Source organism: Lolium perenne, chromosome 5, assembly GCF_019359855.2.
Source record: "Lolium perenne isolate Kyuss_39 chromosome 5, Kyuss_2.0, whole genome shotgun sequence".
In the NCBI taxonomy this organism is placed as follows: domain Eukaryota; kingdom Viridiplantae; phylum Streptophyta; class Magnoliopsida; order Poales; family Poaceae; genus Lolium; species Lolium perenne.
Genome location: NC_067248.2, coordinates 264,528,565 through 264,533,661, shown reverse-complemented (window position 1 = coordinate 264,533,661; position 5,097 = coordinate 264,528,565). Strand labels below are relative to the sequence as shown.

At 45.4% G+C, this 5,097-nt stretch overlaps 1 long non-coding RNA gene across 1 annotated transcript; it reads left to right on the top strand.

Annotated features, from left to right (window-relative positions):
• The first annotated feature begins 2,007 nt into the window (after window positions 1–2,007).
• LOC139831148 (uncharacterized) lies at window positions 2,008–5,097 on the top strand. The gene is made up of 3 exons (XR_011745830.1): window positions 2,008–2,275; window positions 3,584–3,664; window positions 4,936–5,097. It is a non-coding gene; the product is annotated as an uncharacterized lncRNA (long non-coding RNA).

Here is a 5,097-nt window from a genome sequence, read left to right as displayed (position 1 = left end):
GGGTTAGTCGTTTTGGGGGTCGAGAGTTTCAACACGTGTGAGGGGATGTGTGCGTACATTAAAATTTATATAGATCGTGAGAAAGTGAAGTAATTTCATCTTAGATCCCAAAGAGATTTTCAATGCTTTCTAAACGGCCTCAATCGGAGCTTGTTCTTATTCATGTTGTTACTCTTAACTACTTCCCTCTTCTAGATGATGCCTATAATCAATTTCGTCACCGTATCTTCTCTAATGTGACACCAACACCCTATCGTAGACATCTGTATCTGGGGCGTCTAGGACCTGGATAGCATCGGGATGAAATAGCCCATGCAAAACCGAACAGTAAAAACAAAAAAAACTTGTGTTTTTTGCATACTTGTTTGTTACTTTGGGTTATTCGTTTTGGGGGTCGAGAGTTTCAACACGTGTGAGGGGATGTGTGCGTACATTAAAATTTATATAGATCGTGAGAAAGTGAAGTAATTTCATCTTAGATCCCAAAGAGATTTTCAATGCTTTCTAAACGGCCTCAATCGGAGCTTGTTCTTATTCATGTTGTTACTCTTAACTACTTCCCTCTTCTAGATGATGCCTATAATCAATTTCGTCACCGTATCTTCTCTAATGTGACACCAACACCCTATCGTAGACATCCGTATCTGGGGCGTCTAGGACCTGGATAGCATCGGGATGAAATAGCCCATGCAAAACCGAACAGTAAAAACAAAAAAAAAACTTGTGTTTTTTGCATACTTGTTTGTTACTTTGGGTTAGTCATTTTGGGGGTCGAGAGTTTCAACACGTGTGAGGGGATGTGTGCGTACATTAAAATTGATCGTGAGAAAGTGAAGTAATTTCATCTTAGATCCCAAAGAGATTTTCAATGCTTTCTAAACGGCCTCAATCGGAGCTTGTTCTTATTCATGTTGTTACTCTTAACTACTTCCCTCTTCTAGATGATGCCTATAATCAATTTCGTCACCGTATCTTCTCTAATGTGACACCAACACCTTATCGTAGACATCCGTATCTGGGGCGTCTAGGACCTGGATAGCATCGGGATGAAAAAACCCATCCAAAACAGAACAGTAAAAACAAAGGTCGAGAGTTTCAACATGTAACATCCCAAGAGTAACACCTTAGAACCTTTTGTATCTTTCTTGCATTTTGTTCATGCCATCATGTTGCATACATGCATATCACCACTTTGGTTTTACTAAATTGCATTTGCCTTTGGTTCTTCTTTGTTGCTTGTTGTTCCCTCCTTCTTCTTGGTTCATCCCCTCCTCTTGTGATGTTCCAAAAAAAGCTCACACCTTTTTCCCCATCTCTTAAACCCTAAAACAAAAAGGTCATGGCCAAATTTTCTAAAATTTGGTGGCACCCTTAATCTCTCTCCTACCTCTTAGCCAACTTAATTGAGTTGGAGGTACTCCTATTCAAATGGTTGGATATATTTTCATGGTTTGCCAAAAATAGTTTTGCACATAAAATGTTGAAATCCTATTTCAACCTCTATGTCTCTCTTTGATTTCTTTTCTTCTTTTTCCCAAGCAAACCATGTATGGTTATGTAGCTTGAGACATCTCATATCCTTCTCTGTTTTCAAATATTCAAAATACCTCAAACCTTTCCTCTCCCTCTTCTCAATTATTTGGTTTTGGTTTAAAATTAAAAGAAGAGAGAAAAACCTAGCTAACTAAACCCAAAAACCCAAACCTAAAGCTACCCAACCCAGCCGGAGCCCATCTCTCATCTCACCCGGCCATCTCTCCCTCTCTTTCTCCAACCGAAGCCCACCAAGTGGCCCAAGACCAGCTCTGCCCGAAGAGGTACGAGGACCTCGTCCTCGATCACCTTTCCACGTCGGAGAAGGCCACCATATCGGGCAATGGCGCCCCTGGAAACGCCACGACGCCACCTGCTCCATCGCGCGGCCCTCCTCTTCCTCTTAAAAGCAACAGCACCCTCTACTCGAACCCTAGCTGCAACCTCCTCCTCTCCAAGCCGCCGCCTCCCTCCATCTCCATCCTTTCCCGTGAGCAGTTGAGAGGGTTTTACCCGTCACCGCCGTCGACCGCCACCGTCGCCATGGACGTCGTCGACCCCACCTGACCGCGGGAACGGAACCGCGTCGTCCTCCTCTTCGTCCTGGACGCCTTCCCGACGCCGAGCGCCGCCGCAGCTGCACGAGCGCGCCCACGCCACCGTCGTCTACCTCCCGGCCGCCCTTCTTCCTCGACGCCGGAAGCTCCTCCGCTGCTTCCTAGTCATCTTCGACCACCCCAGGGTGAGCACGTCCCCTAATCTCTTCTCTGCACACCATGCATCGCTCAGACGTTGCAGAAATCGACGAGAACCGAGATCAAACGAGTTACTGGAGATATAAACGGAAACAGTTTTCTGTTTCGCGGTGCTCCCTTTCGTCGATTCTCCCCGGCGTCTCAGTTTGTTTCAGCACGTGTTCTTGGTACCGTTGGAAGCACGGCAGTACCCTCTTTCTCTTAGGCTTGGTTTCATCCAAAACGGATCAGAATCGACGACGCCATCGTCGTTCAAAGTTTGGTCCAGAAAACAGTTTTCTGTTTTCGCTGTTCATCGTCTGTGACACGGTCTCGTTTTCCAAAGCTCACCGCCGGCGACACGACGCACCAAACTGAACCATTCCAGTTCCATTCAAATCTTGGAACATCCTACTTACTCAACTCGTTGAGAGCTCCTCAAATGGCCACCCAGATCCCTCGTTTTGGCCGCTTTAAGAATCGTGCAGGAAGCACATCTGCAGCACAGCAGCTGTCACTTCTTCAGTATCAACTGTCAAAAATTCAGTTAACTTCGGCTACACAGCTTAGGTTGTCTGAAGCCTGTATCGTATCAAATTCGATCGAGCAGCCCAGTGGCTATGCTCCTTGCTCCACACTGAATCGGCCCGAGTTCGAGTCCTGGCTCGCGCAGGATCAGCCAAACCTTTTTTGCCTTGACACGCAGGCACGCTGACGTGTCCGCGGACCCCACTGGTCAGCGACCAGGGCTAGCTCCACCTCTGTATAAAATATCTCCCGCCCAAATCTGAAGCCAGATTCAAATCCCTTTTATGTTTTGAAATCTGCCTAATTTCCAATCTATTTATTTTTGCACTTTCGAAACTCAAATTTGACAAATGATATATCCAATTTGATCAGCATTTCATGCTCTTTCCAAATATGAACTTGTTTTGGGTTTTGGATAAATAAAAATTGGACATAATTAAAATCTGATTAAAATTGTTTAATTATGGCATAATTCATATCTCTCACACTACATTTCCAAATTCAACATATGATATGTCCATTCTCATCAGAAAAACGAGAGGAATTCAAATCTGACATTCCCATGCATCATTGGCATCATCCCTGGTTAGAAATAATTGAAATTGCAACTACAACTAAATGTTATGTGAGGGTGATTATCATTCCATGAGAATTATGAGCACCCCACTTAATTTTGCCATGCACAAATCATCTGGCCATGTCATCATGCATCATATTGCGCATTGCATCTACTTGTATTGATTTGTGCTATACTTTCTTGTATGTGCTATTTGCTTCTTCTCGAGTAGACGCCGACGCAGAGCAGTACGAGCAGGAGTACGAGTTCCCTCTGGAGGATCGTGTCGGTGCTTCTACCTCTGATCTGACAGGCGAGCCCACCCCTTCACCTATTTTACATTTTACTTGCTCTTTTGATCTTTTGCTATCCTTATGTTGCGATTCTGTTGTGTCACGTGTCCTATTCCACTTGTTACCTATATGTCCGATATACACCTCCTCGCCCTACCTATTGTTTGTTGTTTGCCAGCTTTGCGAGTCGTAGGCGAGTTTAGGATTTTTGTTGATATCTCGAAATGTTCGGGATATCTTGTTGGGATGTTGACACATGTACTACCTTTTCAAAATGATGATGATAACTTTTGCTACAACTTAAAATTGCTAAGGGATATAATATGCAGAGGCATCTGTGAGCCCCTTTGCGAAAGCATCGGAACTTTGACTTGCTAATGTCCCCTAGGACCCGAGTTCTTGTTATCTGTTTCTAAGACTGAGCGCGCTAACCACTCGTGGGAGGATTTATCGGGACCCCCCATCACCCATTACCATTTCTCAAGTCTGATGAAAAGGGGGCCACAACCTTGGTTTTATTTGCCTATGCCATGTATGCCATGTATGCCATGCTTTACCTACTGTTGCCTTCGGGTGTTTATTACTGTTGCCTTCGGGTGTTTATTCCTGTATTGTACCCCGCGGGACGTTTAGCGAAAGCGTGTGGTTCGCACGCCTAGCCGCCATCGCAAACCCTGAGTCCGCATCGGAGTACGGCCGAACTTCGTTTCGGGTAGCTTAGTCGGGTGGCCCCCTAGGCATTCTTGTTGATTTGGGAACGGTCTTGTTGTGAGACTCCACACTTGCTATGCGGGTTCGAGCATGCGTGTATGGTAACATTGGTGCACCCCTGCAGGGTTAAATCTTTTCGGAAAGCCGTGTCCGCGGTTATGGACGACTTGGAACTATTTAACTCGATCATAGAACAACTTACACCTAAAGTTGTCGTTAATAACTTGCTAATTACTTGCGTAGTAAGTTAGCCCTATTATAATGGAATGGATATAAAATTGTCAACTGTGTGAGTGCCTTGTTAGTACCTCTTGGCTAAGGGGGATCGCTTTTGGCTGGGTTGTTGGTTGCAGAGTATAGAACTGCTAGAATATGCGCTCTCTCACCTTCTCTATTAGACGGATGTTGTAGCGTGTCTCTATTGGTTAGTGCTTTGCTGCCGCTAAACTCCACATATAGCCGGGCGAAGTTTACACCGCCCACCAGCAAGCATAGCTGGTCATGTCTCGCAAGTACGTGCCAACGGTACTTACCCTCGTTTTTCTTCCTCTTTTTCCGGAACCCGCTTTTCGACAAACAGGTACGACAGATGATGAGCAGTACGCAGGTGGCTACTTTGTCGAGTTCACGGACGACGACTTCGTTGCGTAGCAGGATCGTTCCTAAGGCAGCAGCCTGTGGCTTGTTGGTTATGGGAACACCGCTTGATTATCTTCAGGACTCTTAGTCCCATTTGGTTCTT